At 36.9% G+C, this 15,689-nt stretch overlaps 1 protein-coding gene across 1 annotated transcript in view; it reads right to left on the reverse strand.

Annotated features, from left to right (window-relative positions):
• Positions 1-15,689, reverse strand: part of LOC141416804 (ankyrin repeat domain-containing protein 26-like) — a 941,494-nt gene that overhangs the window by 16,817 nt on the left and 908,988 nt on the right. The window lies entirely within an intron of this gene.

The following is a 15,689-nucleotide window of genomic DNA, read 5'->3' on the forward strand; positions in this document are numbered from 1 at the left end:
CAATTCTCTCTATCAAGTATTTCTGGGATGAAATTATATTGTGACATGGGCAGACCCCCTCAATTCCAAACTGTGAGCAGCTTTTGAACTATAAGTGCAGCATTAACTGTGTTATTGCAACAGGGATCAAATAACCCACACAGACTAAAATAAAACTGTCTAGCTCTTTAAAGATAACTTTACTGACCTTGCTGTAGTATTGAAACACATTATACTTCTTAAAATTTTTATTTTACTAGATACTCAAATTGGTAAAACAGGAAAAAACAGGAGAGGTGTTTATTGTAAGCATTTACATTTTTGTATTCCAAGCACCACATCAGTTGAAAAGTTCACATATACAAATTCATAGAGCTACACCAGTAATGAAAAACATCAACAGAGTTCTCTCCATAGATACTAGATGTTCATGGAAAGTTTGAGAGACATAATCTACACAGATACATGAATTCCTGGGTCTGAATTCCAGCTCTAACATTTCCTAGGTAAGCATTTATGAGCAAGTTAACTTTTTGTGTTATAGTTCCTTCATCTATTTAATGAAAATAGTAACAGTCTACACATCACTGGACTGTGGGAAGATTAAACTTGGGAATATTCAAAACGTACTCCAAAGAGTAGTTGGCACATAGTGAGCTATCTATATGTACTGATGACGTTCATTTTACAATGCAGTTTATGTTCTAATAAAGTTGATCTTTTAGGCAGGTTGCATGCCAGTGGAAGAGATAGGTCTTTTATATAAAGTGCACTGAACCCTTCTTCACATCATTGGAAGTGGCGGCTGATGGGGAACACGAGGCCCCGATTGCATCTCCAGCACTTCAAGAAACTCTCATGAGTTCCACAAGCCAACAGCACTTTTGCACACTTAAAGTAAGCTATAGATTTCTTATTCTCACGACTACTCAGTGGGCAATGACTATGTAGCACAATACAACTGACATGACAATCAGGCAAGTTAAAGCCACTGAGCTGAAAATGTTGAACTTTATTCTGAAATCAAGTCTCCCAAAGCAATTCATTCCCAGCAACTATTCGTGCCAGGCACCTTTAGAAAGCATTCTTATGAACAGATAAATGTTACATGGGGTAACATATCAGAAATCTAAAGGCAAAACCTTTTCTGTTTGTCACATGGTATAAATCCATAAATGCAAGTTCTGGCTATATAATGACAGAAACAAAGTCTATACTTTCCCTAGCAAGAAAAGTAAGAGTATTTGACAGAATAATTCTCTACTAGCTTAAATGCTGTTAATTTTGTATTTAATTGCTGAAATATTCTGAGAATAAAAGGCCAGTTATGTCAATGTCTCAAATATGAAACTATAAGTGTGTTATCAAATAGTTAAGTTTATACTATCAACAGTTAAGCAAAGATATTTTCAATTCACTCAAGGAAGGTGATATGCATAAGAGGTATTCTTTCTGCTTTGAGGTAAATTTACATCTGTACATTATGAGTCATAAAATGAACAGTAGTTTACTGCATAGATAAGTTGTACTTCATAGATAAATGCTGAAATGGGTAATTTCATTGATAGTAAGAACAGTCAGAGGGAGCTTCATGAGTAGGAAGAAATTGTGTGCCAGGTCTGAACAAGTGACATAAATGAGTAAACAATGAAAAAACAGAAAGGGCAGCATGACCATAGGCAGGGAGATCATGCAACCATCCAATTAACTCAGAGGATAAAATCCACGGCAGGGGAAGCCACAGATGGCAGAAAAGTAAAAATTTTGTCCACCAGACTCTGAGTAAGAGTCTCTATAACACAGAAGAGACTACATACTGGAGATCAAAAGACAGGAAGAGCACAAAAACCATAAAGAATGAGAGGGCAGTTGAAAAGTATGACAAAATAGAAAAGCAACAGAGCAAATTAAGAAATAGTTTGAAGCTCTATCTCAGCTCTCCTTGCAGGAGGTGAAGCTGAGGCCTCCACCACAAGTAAGCCAGATATCCTCCACAACAGACTGACAGTCCTAGGTGGGTTAGAAAAACTACGCCTCCTACAAACTTCAAGCCAGTGCAGGGCTTTAGCTGGATTGTAACTGCCTCAGCATGTAACAGGCCAGACATGACCAAATGATATAATCTTTCCTTCTCCATGTCTCAGAGAGCTGTGGAAAGGCACCATCATGAGAGAGGGCCACCTGACCTAGACTCAGGTATGCAGGGGGACTTGAAAACAAACAGCAATCACAGCTTAGGGCATCTTGAGATACCTGGCCACAGTGTATGAGAGGAGATGGCCACAACTTGGAGATGGAGAGGTTTTAACTTGGGTTGAACTGAGAAGATAAAGACAGCTTGGGAAGGGAAAGAGCCAGTGTTTGAACAGCCATACCCTACCTGCTTGTGGAAAATTTCAAAGAGAAAGCATCTAGCCTTTGCTAGCAGAGAGCTCAGGTTACAGAAACTGCCTGTACATAGCCTGTAGGCAGACTACAGCAACCTGGAAGATTTGAAAATTCACAGCCTAAGGTGTTCTGAGACTCCCAGCCACAAAGTCTGTGTGGGAGAGTGTCATCAAAGGAGAGAGGGTTTTTTTTTCTTCCTTTCTTGTGGTACTTGGACTTGAACTCAGGGCTTATACCTTGATCCAGTCTACCAGCCCTTTTTTGTGATTTTTTTACTTTATTCAAGATACGGTCTTGTGAACCATTTAGCTGGCCTGACTTCAAACCATGATCCTCCTGATCTCTGCTTCCTGAGTAGCTAGGATTACAGGCATGAGCTACCTACACCTGGCTAGAGTGAAAGGTTTTGACTGGGGCAATCTGCAAGCAACAAGTAGCCCAGAGGTTGGTGTCCCCGCCCTATCCAGTGACAGCAGCTTCACTGAGTAAGGCCAATTGCAAAAACCAAGCACCTACCCTCCAAGGTCAGAGAACTCAGATTACAGAAGCTGCATGCAACCTACTTGCAGGCAGGTGAGCATTCAGAGGGAGCATCCTGGGGAATTTAAAGGATCAAAGCTTGGGGAGTTCCAGGGCTTGGAGCCACAGTTCTTGCTTGTGCAACTACCACCAGAGGCAGATGTAAATAGGGAGAGATTTTAAGAGTGGCAACCTGGGGGATCCTGGCAGAAGTCATTAGCAACCAAAGGCTTAGAGTTTGGAGGCCCCACCCTATCATTTGATTGCAGCTATGTTGACTAAGTTTCCCATTTTGGAAAGAGTGCCTGTCCACTCAGATCACTCTACAATTCAACAGGAAGTCTCACCTCCCTATCTATGGCTGTGCAGTCCTAAAACATCTATGCTGGCAAAGTGCTTTGTTAAGATAACTGCCCTGGAGTGTGTCAACCACCTGGTATTAGCTGCCCCTTCTTTGAAGGCCCCTCCTTCACCTTAAGGTAGGAATTTCCTCTGTTGGTCAAATCCTCCTTACTAGAAAATTCAGCTTTGCAGATCAACACCATCCACAAGTGCAAACCTGCCCTCCTGAAGCTGTTCCCATGAAAACTGGCTTGAGGGATGAATGTGGGGAATACACAGGGAATCTCAAAACTTGCCAAGAAACATAAACTCCTTTTTAAAAATTTCATGTAATTTGTTTTGTTTGGTTGTTTCTTTTAAAAAATTGTTGATTTATTGTCAGCAAAAAATGTCTTTATATCTTAATTTTTCTCCTCATTTCCCAAATGACTATTTTTCTGTCACCATTGTATAGTGCTTTACCATACTATTATCTCCTAAACTTACCACCCATTTTTCCTATTTTTGTACTTCTTCCCTTCTCCATGCTCATCTCCTATATTATTCAATATCTAACCCTTATACCTTTCAATCAATTTTAAGTTTCCAGATCATCCTCCCTAGGAACCAGAGTCTTGTTTCTATACAGCCTTAGTTAAGAATTACAATTGTGTCTTCCTCATTCAAATGTTTGGTTTATTGCTGAATTTTGACCTTGTGACTGCACTAGATTATCCACATATGCAAGGAAGTAAAAGGGAAGCCAAGCACTTGGACAAATCAAAGGGCAAAAAAAGAATTACGAAAACAGGTCCGTGTCACACTTTCAAACACTACCGCAACAAGGTAACTGAATTCAAAGATAATGAATTGACTGAAATGTCTGATAGAGAATTTAGAAGCCCACTGTTAAAAAATAATCAATGACAAAGACGATTCAAATAAACAGATAAGTGAAGTTAGGAAGTCAATTTAAGACCTAGAAAAGAAATCCAGCAATGTGGAAGAGATAGTAAGTGAGGAAATGGAAATTATGAAAAAATACCAAGTAGAAATGGAGAAATGAAAACCACAATAAATCAAATAAAAACCACAGAGGATAGCAATATCAGGAGACAAGATCAAGCAGAAGAAAGAATACCAGAGATGGAGGCCAAGATTTAGGAGATATTGCATACAGACAATCACAAAGAAATAAAAATACCTATGACTACAACATATAAGAAATCTGTGGCAAGATATAAAAACCAAGCCTCAGAATTCACAGGGTGGAGGAAGAAGCTGAAATACAAAGATACATACAATGATATCATAGGAGAAAATTTCTCATGTCCATGTAATGATATAGACACCAAAGTACAAGAGGCATTTTGAACTCCAAATTGACATGACCAGAAAAGAAAAACTCTACATTGTATCATAATTAAAATGTCAAAACTAGACAACAAATAAATGATATTGAAATCTGCAGGAGAAAAAATGCCAGCTTATATATAAAAGTAAATATATAAGAATCACCACATCTCTCTCAGAATAAATACTAAAAGTCTAGAAAGCATATATCATTATAATTAAGCTCTGAGAGAGATTAACTGCCAATCAAGAATACTATATCCCACAAAACTATCCATCAACTTTGATCAAGAAATAAGGACATTCCAGGATAAGGACAAGCTAGAGTGGTTTATATGTTCACCAAGATGCATTACACAAGATAGTCAAAAAAATATTTTACATGGAAGAAGAAGAAAACCAACCACAAGCACAAGATGTCATGAAAGAATGAAACTCAAAGGGGAAATGATGAACTCATGAGAGCTAGGAAATTTTCAAACATGATCAACTCAGAAAACTATAAAAACCTGAGGATGAACAATGCCAAAAATAAAGCACAATCAACATGAGAATCTACCCAAAATAAGCAGTCAGTAAATGTCTCTCAGTCATTACCATAAATGTAAACAGACTTAACTCTTCAATCAGAAGACATAGCTTGTCTGAGTAGTTCCAAAGTGAGTTTCAACCATCTGGTTTTTTTTTACAAGAAACACACCTCACAACCAAAGACCAACATAAACTAAAAGTGAAAGGTTGGAAAAAGACGTGCACCAGACATGTGGAAATTGAAAGTAAGCAGAGGTAGCTCTTGTCATGGCAGACAAAGCAAATTTTAGTCATAAAATTAGTAGAGATGGAGGTCACTACATACTAATAAAGGGAAAACTATGGCAAGAAGACATAACAACTCTAAATACATAGGTCCTAAAAGTCAGCATCCCCAAGTTCATAAAACAAACACTTCTGAGCATAAAAGAACAGGTCTAGATTCAATAATACTGGGAGATCAAAACACTCACTCTCATTAATAGACAGAACATCTAGACAAAAAAATTAAAAAGATATCTGAGAACTAAACAATACCATGGGTGAAATGACCTTAACAGACTTTTATGGAGTATTCCATCCTATGGAAGATTACACATTTTTCTCAGCAGCCCATGGAACTTTCTCCAAAATAGATCGCTTCTTAGGCCATAAATCAAGTCTCAAATAATACAAAAAAAGTAGAAATCCCTTCTTATCCTCAGAGACCATAATGAAATAAAATTAGAAATCAATACCAAAGAAAAGTACAAAAACCATTCATGAAGACTGTACAACACACCTTTGAATGATCAAAGGGGTCAGTGAATAAATTAGTCAAGAGATTCTGAGATCTAACTGAAAATGAGAATAAAACTAACCAGCACCTGTGGAACAAAGTGAAGACAGTCTTAAGAGGGAAGTTTATAACCATGAGTGCCTATATCAGAAAATGAGAGAAACCTCAAATAAATAATCTAATTGTGTACCTTAAATTTAGGAAAATAAGAATAAGTCAATCCCAAAAGTAGCAGATGGAAAATATTATAAAAACCAGGGCAGATACCAATGAAATGGAGATGAAAAGAATGATACAAGACCCAACGAAGTTGGGTCTTTGCAAAGATAAACAAGATGGACAAACCTTTAAATGATTTAACCAAAAGAAGAAAGGAGAAAGCCCCAAATAATAAAGTCAGAGATGTAAAATGGGATATTACAATGGGCAGCAATGAAATTCAGATTATACAGGAATATTTTGAAAACTTGAAAATCAAGAAACAGAAATAATTTTCACATGTATAATCCATCAAAACCGAAGCAAAATCTTAGGTTTATAATAACCAGGCCCGAATGGATTCCCTCTTGAATTTGATCAGACCATTAAAGAGCTAACACCAATGCACCACAAAGTATGTCAGAAAATACAAAGAGAAGGAATACTATCAAATTCATATTATGAAGCCAGTATTACCCTATTACCAAAACCAAGTAATGTTGCATCAAAAAGCAGAAGTTACAGGCCAATAACCTTGAGGAACACAGGCTCAAAAATTCTTAATAAAATAAGTGAAACTATATCCAACAACACATTACAAAAGGTCATACACACTGTTCCAGTAGAATTCATGCCAGGGATGCAAGGATGGTACAAAATATGCAAATCAATAATCATAATACAGCACATAAACAGAATTAAGGACTAAACATGCACCATCATCTCAATAGATGCAGAAAAAGCCTTCAACAAAATTCAACATTTTCCCCATAAGAAAAGAGGCAAGGTGTCCACTCTCCCAACTCTTATTTAATACAGTACTGGAATTATTAGCCAGAGCAGTAAGGTAGGAGAAAGAAATAAAAGAGATTTAATTAGGGAAGAAAGAGATCGAACAACTCTTATTTATAGAAGATATGATCACATGCCTCAAATACCTACAAACTCCACCAAAAATCTCTTATATCTCATAAACACATTCAGCATAATAGCAGAAGACAAAATCAATACACAAAAATCAGTAATATTTGATATATGAACAATGAGCAGTCTGAGAAAGAAATCAAGAAAACAACACCATTCACAATATCAAAATTAAAATAGCTAGGAATAAATTTAATGATGGAAGTGAAGACCTATACAATTAAAGGTATAAATCACCAAAGAAAGAAATCAAAGAAGACATTAGAAGATGGAAAGATATCCCATGCTTATGGATTGGCAGAATCAATATTATGAAAATAGCTACATTACCAAAAGCAATCTACATGTTCAATGCAATCCCCATCAAAATTCCAATGACATTCTTCACACAAAGGGAAAAAATGAATCCTAAAGTTCATATGGAAGCAAAAAGACCTCAGATAGACAGAGCACTCCTGGGCAAAAAGAACAACACTAGAGCTATCACAATACAACTATACTACAGAGTAATAAAAACAGCATTTTTGTGGCACAAAAACAGACACAAAGAGCAATGGAACAGAGGAGAAGATCCAGACAGAAACCCATGCAGCTACAGCCTTTTGATTTTTAGGCCTCACCCAAAACATGCACTGGGGAAAAGAAAGCCTTTCTGACACATGGTGCTGGAAAAACTGGATATCCACCTGTAGAAGACTGAAACTAGATTCTACTCTTTTACCGTGTACTACTATCATTCAAAGTAGCAGTATGGAGATTCCTCAAAGTAGATGAAGGATCATAATGTAAATCTGAAACTATGAAACTATTAGAGGAAAGAAGTGGGAAAACTTAAAAATATTGGAATAAGTAAGCACATCTTCAAAAACTCCAATAGCTTGGCAATTAAGAGAAAGATTTGACAAGTAGGACATGAAACTAAAAATCTTCTGCACACCAAAGAAAGCAGTCACTACCCTGAAGAGATACCTACAAAAGGGGAGAAAGTCTTTCCAGGTATACAACCGACAAGGGGTTAATAACCAGAATACACAGGGAGCTCAAAACCCTAACCCTCTAGCTACTCAGGAGGCAGAAATCAGGAGGATCACACTTCAAAGCCAGGTGTGGGCATAAGACCCTATTTTGAAAATGCCTAATAGAAAAAAGGGCTGGCACAGTGGCACAAGTGGCAAAGCACCTGCATGGCAAACACAAGTTCCACTACCCAAAAAAAAAAAAAACCAACTTAACCCTGCAAAGAATCAACAACCCAATGAATTAATGGACATGATCTGAACAATTTTCAAAAGAAGCACAAATGACCAATAAATACATGAAGAAATACCCAAAATTTGTGGCCACAGAGGAATGCAAACTAAAATGATGTTGAGATTTCATCTCTCTCTAACCAGAATGAGTATCATCAAGAACCAAACAACAACAAATGTTGGTGAGGATGTGGGGGAAAAGGAACCCTTAACCACTGTTAGTGGAAATGTAAATCAGTAGTACAACTACTATGGAAAGTGGTATGCAGGTTCCTCCAAAAATAAAAATAAACACATCATCTGCTCCAGTGATAGCACTCCTTGGCATATATACCCAAAGAAGTGTAAGCCAGGATACAATGGAGCCACTTGTATAGCTATGTTTACTGCAGCACTCTTCTCGACAGCCAAGCTTCCAAAACAGCCCAGATGCCTTACAAATGATGAAAGGACCAAGAAAGTGCAGCATATAAGATAATATGAATAATTTAATATAATACTATATTTAGTTAATATATTTATTGTATGTATTATATAATATTATACTAGAATATTATATTATCTTTATATAATCTGTACATTATATACAAATATAATACAATCTGTATGTATTATATATATAATGGAGTATTGTTTATTATAAAGAAGAATGAAATTATGTTATTTGCAGTTGAATGGATAGAGCTGGAAATCATCATTTCAAACAAAGAAATAAAGGATCAAAAGGACAAAGAAACCATGTTTTCCCTCATATGTGGAAGGTAGGTTTAAAGTACAAATTCATAGATAAATATATACATGATCTTATACACACAAATATATATACATATGTATATAGAAAGAGAGAATGAGAGAGCGTGATTGTAATAATGAGTCTGTCCAAGGGGAGTAGAGGGAGACTGAAGAGGAAAAGAAAATGATAGTGAGTGAATCATAAAAAATACACTGCATCTGTGTATGAAGATAACATAATGAAATTCACTGAAAGTTGCTGTATAATAGAGGAGTAGGTCACTTGAGAGAAAGTGTGTACTAGAAGGGGTTAATCTGATCACAGTACCATGTACACATATATGAAATACCAGACCCTATTTTATCAATTGTTATATCCTTAAAAAATGAATGACAGGAAGTTAAAATGGGGCCTGTCCTGGGATAGATACCAGAGATGGGGGGACTGTAAGAAGAGAAGGTGAAGGAGGGTGAATATGGTCAATGTACTTTGCATGCATGTGTGAAAATAGAACAGTGAAGCCTGTTACTATAGGTCTAAGAAAGAGCAGAAGTGGAATGAGGACGAATGATGGGGGGGGGGGCGTCAATCTGATTGATGTACGTTGTAAGCACATATGTAAATGTCATACTCAAATCCCCCTGTTCAGCTAATACATACTAATAAAACATTCAAGAAACTAATGTCAGGGAGATAGAAATATATGCCCCAAAACAAATGTTCATAGCAGTGTTATTAACAATAGGCAAAAACTGGAGTCCAAGATTCATCAACTTGTGAACAGATAAGACGTACAGCAGCTCAGCAGAATATTGCTTCACTGATTCTTGCTAAAACACAGAACTCTCAAAATATTGTAAATGAAAGAAGCCAGTCAAAAAGGAGTAAATATTGTATGACTCTATACATTGACATGTCCAGCATATGGATATATTTGGGACAAATCAATTGGAAGTTTTGTAGGACTGGAGGAGATGAAGAGAATGGGACCCCGTGTAGTGGAGCTGAATTAATCACATAACCTTATGCAGACAGCTACCACCACGCCCCAGTGTGTGTATTATGTATATACACATATGGCTTAAAATCTCCAATATTTCCCATGATGTATGCAGTTGGTTTTAAAATATATGCACAGGAAATACACATGAGATTTAAAAGTTACTAAAGAAAATACCTCAGAACACATTTTCTGTAGCTCTGATTCCATCTCCTTTTCTTTGTCGAGATGAGCTGACAGAATCCTATCTTGAAATATTATGTCTTCCTGTACTTGTAACAATTGTCTCTGGAATTCATTTAAGTCCTCTAAATCCTAAAGATACATTTTATTAAATTTTGGTCTCATTTCTTTGAAAGGGTAAAAACCTAACATGTTATTTAATGACAGAATCCTAAAAAATATAAGTTGTCAAAAGGAAGTACGAAACCAAGCAAAAGTTCTTATTTTGGCAGGTCTGAGGTTTGAATTCAAGGCCCTGTGCTTGGTAGGCAAGTGCTTTATCACTTGATCCATGCCTCCGACATTTTTCTTTTAGTTATTTTTCAGATGACATCTCATGCTTTTTATCTGGGCTGGCCTTAGACAATTGTCCTCTTACCTATGTGTCCTGAATAGCTAAAGTTATAGGCAAGAAACATCACATGTGGCTTACTTATTGAGATGGAGTTTTGATAACTTCTTTTCCTCCCATGCTCCTCCCAATCTCTGCCTACTGGCTAACTGGAAATGCAGACATGAATCCCCATATCCAGCCACAAATTTATTTTCCCACATGTATAATTCAAATTTGTAATTTTCTAAATGATAACTAAATTTTTCAATGAGCAAAAGCAGTTCTTCAATACAGGCAGAGATAATATTGTGTAATATAATCTCTTTACAGAACTTTTAACTCATTTTCTTATAGGTTCAAAGCTAGTTAGCCAGTATTTGAATATTAAAAATGCCTAAATTAACATTATGTTGATACCAAACTCAATTTGCCTTCTATTCCTTTATCCAGAAAACATATACTTGTTGAGTGGAGTAGCTCATGCTTATAACCCCAGCTACCGAGGGAACAGATTTGGGAGGAATGTGGTTCAAGACAAGCCAAGGCAAAAATTTAGTGAGAGCCCATCTTAGCCATCAAGTCAAGCTGGCATGTGCCAGAGGCCCAGCTATAATTTTGGCATAGGTAGGAGAATCTCAGTTTTAGGCCAGCCCCTGACCAAAACACAAGACCCTATCCATAAAGAAAACAAAGGCAATAAAGGCTGAGCTGTGGCTCTAATGATGCAGTGCCTGTCTAGCAAATGCAAGGCCTCAAGTTCAAACCACAGTACTGAAAATAAGAATAGAAAATATATGCTGAGCATGTATTAGATGACAAGATTTATAGTAAATTTAGCCGCAAAAGTCATTTATTTTTAGGGTAGCATAACATTCCATTTTAAATCTAGACAAAACAGTAATATGGCACTTTACGATGTTTGGTTTAAAATGGGCTATATAAATGGTGGTCTTATAAGATTACATGGCCTAGCAATGTAGTACGTGTGGTAAGTGAGTGGAAGCTAATGTTTGTGTTGTTTTCACAATGATAGAATTGTGAAAGAATTGCCAAACAACACATTTTTCACATCATATCCAGGTTGAAACATGACCACATATATAAAGTCCAAAGAATATTACAAGTAATGTAATAAGAGAAATTTGGAAATAACAAGTCCTTACCAAGGATCAATTTACCTGTTTTAACTGTCTTCTTGCAGTCTTTATTTCCATGTGAAGTGCTCTAAGACTCATCTTGTGTTGTTTCACTTCAGCTTCTTCATTATATTGCTTTTCTTTTACGCTTAAGGATAATGCAATCTTTTCACACACAGGATGAGGATTTCTTCTCTTCTTGGCTTGTTTTAAGGAAAATCTGTAGGGAAATATGCTTATCTTAAAATTCTTTTGTGGGCTGGCAGAGTGACTCAAGTGGAAGGATGCCTGCATAGCAAGCATGAGACCATGAGTCGAAACCCCAGTGTCACCAAAAATGTATAAATGAAGAAAGAATAGAATTTCTTTTCTCTGAAAATGAAAAAGGACATTGTGCAACCTGACTCTTCATGTGTTGATTCTTTTCTTAAGATAATTTTTATGTTCTTAAATATTTTTACTCAGGTTTTTAGTTGTACACTTCCATCTCTACCAAAAGACATACAAAGTTTAATGGAAAGAACTTTACATTAATTCATAACTTTGAGTTACTAGCAATTCTGGCAGATATTATGGAAAAGGAACTTTGAAGTTGTTCATTAAAGGAACAATATAAACACTGTCTTCTCACACAGTTATAACCACTCTTCAATTAAGTCAGAGAATTTAAAATTCTGTACAAGTTACTGTATACCAAGGTGCATAAATTTACCGGAAATAAAATTTTATCTTCATGAAATATTATTGGTATCTCTCAAAATGATTTATAATGGAACATGTCACCTTCAGATGTTTTTCACACAACACATATCTGGACTCAAGACTAGCTGCTAAGGAGTCAAATATCTGTTGTCACTTTTTATGTTTCTTTTTACCTTGTGTAAATTATCTATCTTATGGACAATTTTAAAATCTCATTTGGAATATGATAGGAACTAACTATTAATTCAATAATAAAAGAGTTCATGTTCTTATGACAGTTTTAAGTTAATTTCATGTAAGCATGAGAGAGACACTGAATAACTAATTAGTAATCACTATCCATTTCACTTTTTACTTCTGTTGAATGAGAATAAATCCACTGTGCACATCACGCTCACAGGTAGAGGGCTGGCTAGCCTGCATGCGGCCCTGGGTTTGACACTCAACAACACTAATTTAAAAGTTTTATAAAAATAAAAACTTGATTTTTGATAAAAACAACTATTTCTTACACTGTTGGAGGACTTGGGAATGAATACAAATCTTTTTGAGAACATTTTAGAAATATTGATTAAAGTCCTTTTTAAGTACTCACACTTTAACCATGTAATTCTATATGAAGAATTTATTCAAATAAATAACTAGAAATATATAAAATTATTTATATATAGTATATTCCTTCTTGTAGCATCAATTGTAGTACAAAATGTTTTAAAAACCCCACAAAATTCAGTGTATCAAATAGTGAGGTTTTAATATGATGGGTTACCACAGAGCCATTATAATTTTGATTATACAAATATACATGTAAGTATTAGATGTATTCATGGTTTACAATTTGTCTTATTTATTTCCAAGAATTTCATGCTCCACAAACCTAGTTCTGTTTCCCTGAAAAACTCCATAAGGTAAGTCTGCACTTATTAAAATTCCCCTATGCATATATAGGTATAACAAACAGTTGACATATTTCTTTAAAGCTACAATGCCATACCTGGAATTGATATGTTCTTTCCATTCCAATAGTTCAGGCTTTAAATGTGTTTGACTCTCATTTGAATTTGGTATCTCTTTTTCTAGTTCAACAAACATAGTTTCCAAATTTTTATTTTCTTCCTCAAGTGGCTCATTTTTCTTATTAAAGAGCTGTATCCCTCTTTCAGATGATAGAAGTGCCTTCTGGAGTTGCATTATATAATGAGATGCTGAATTAGGGAGAAAGCAGATAAAAATAAAATACATGAGTACTTTCTTAAACCCCACTTTCCTACTCTCTTATCTTCACTCTGAACAAATGGATATTGAGTGCCTACAATGTGGAGGAGCATAGTCTATTAAGCTCCTCAGGTGAAACAGTCTAGATCCTTGATCTTGGTTAGCTTAAAGTCTAGTGAAGAGGACAGACAGACAACATGGCCACATAATCTCACTAGATGTTGGAATAAAACAGAGTTCTATTTACACTAGGTATTTATCTGCACTGGGAATAGGAATGTTTCCCAGAGGAAGACATGACTACATGGAAAAATAAAGGATGAACAGAAAGCAGTTAGAGAGAGGGTTATGTGAATTCTATCCATGATACATGCACTGAGGTTCTATTGCAGTCTGCGTCTATCCAAGGGAGAGCACGGGGTACTGATTTTTGTTCCTACCAGATGCAAATGAAAATATAACAGTCAAAATACTTTAAATAATTTTTGAGAAAATGGACTTTAGACAACGAAATCTGACCAACAATGAAGGAAGCCTTCCCAATGTCCCAGCTCTCTTTGTGCCCAGGGATCCAGGACAGGACACCTGGAGAAGAAACTGGAGTGGTGCCTACCATAACTCCTTGGGATGAGGTACTAAAGCTGGAAGTCAGGTAAAACCAAGGAAAATAGACATTGCAGAACAGGGCACTGGAGATGATACAACAGTACAGAGAAAGAACCCCAGTGATCTTCACAGGCTCCCCTTGAATATTTAGCAGAACAATGAACACACATGAATATCAGAAAACTTCCTGAGTTTGAGCATAAAACATAGAAGAAAGTTTGGGAAACTGGTTCAATGTTCACACAGTACCAGAAAGTGTGGAACTCATGAGACACAGGACATTGGGTAGAATAATTAGAAAGTTCTTTTTTCAGCAGTGGATAATTAATCCTAGGCAGAACACTGTTCTGATACATCTAACAGGTCATGAAAACAAAACCAAGAAGGACCAATCTGTTTGTAGGTAACTTAAATACTTCCCAAAGGAAGAGTCAAAAAGAGAACCACAGGTATGAAACATATTTTTTAAAGTCAAATTGCCTGCATAAACCTGCAGACCCAAGAGATGAGCAACACACACATGTGATTCCCTTACCCACACACCGGGAACATAACACAGTGCAGCCCCTGGCAGACTGAGGCCCCCCCAACAAAACTGCAAAGAATAAACAGTGAATTGTAATCTAACACTGACAGCAGGGATGGGTTGGAACACTGGGTGTGCTCAGGAGGACAGGTATGGGGCAAGGAGCCAAACTTTCAGTGAACAAAGGCAAGGTGGGAAAAGTAACAAAGGCTGAGAGTGGGGGTGGAGCAACAAGCCAATCTCCCAAAGCAGGGTCCTGGTGGATCGCTGAGCTAGTCTCTGGGACTGAGGGTGGTACTCAAAACTGAATTGCCCCACCTTACTGGGGGAGGAGCTGACCAGCCAGAGTTGCAGCTGTAGGGCAACACAGCTGCTGCCTGGTGGAACAACATCAGATCTGACCACTTTGCAAGAACTGGCAGTGAGTTACCTCAGGTCCCAATTGCATGCTGCTCTGTGGACAGAGGAACCAAATATTGCTCACAAGCCAGTCATCTGGTGAGAGCACTTCAGAGTCCCCATTGCAATGAACACCCCAAAAGACCAGGAAAAGTGGGGGGGGGAACTCCAGCAGTCTCCACCCCAAGCTGTCTGACAAAAGGGGCAGCACATATCCCCACAGGATAGGACATCAAAGGAATAAGTCCAGAACTCTTACAAGGCAGACAGGACATTTTGTTGTTGCTGTGCCTGTTTTTTTTTTTTTGTATTATTAACTTCACCATCACTACTTTCTTATCACTATTCTTACCCCTCTCTCTCGCCATGTTTTCACTTCCCCCACCTATCCTTCCCCAACCTGTCACCAAAAACCTTCCTTCATACACACTCAGCACATGCTGAAAGCTACTGTATCAACCATATACACTCCAGCCCTGCAATTCCTGACATTAGCCCCCTCCACTATAACAGCTTAAATATGTCCAAACACACACAAGGGCCAAAATAATAACAGGAAATTTCCCCCAAATCTC

Source organism: Castor canadensis, chromosome 14 (genome assembly GCF_047511655.1).
Source record: "Castor canadensis chromosome 14, mCasCan1.hap1v2, whole genome shotgun sequence".
Lineage (NCBI taxonomy): Eukaryota > Metazoa > Chordata > Mammalia > Rodentia > Castoridae > Castor > Castor canadensis.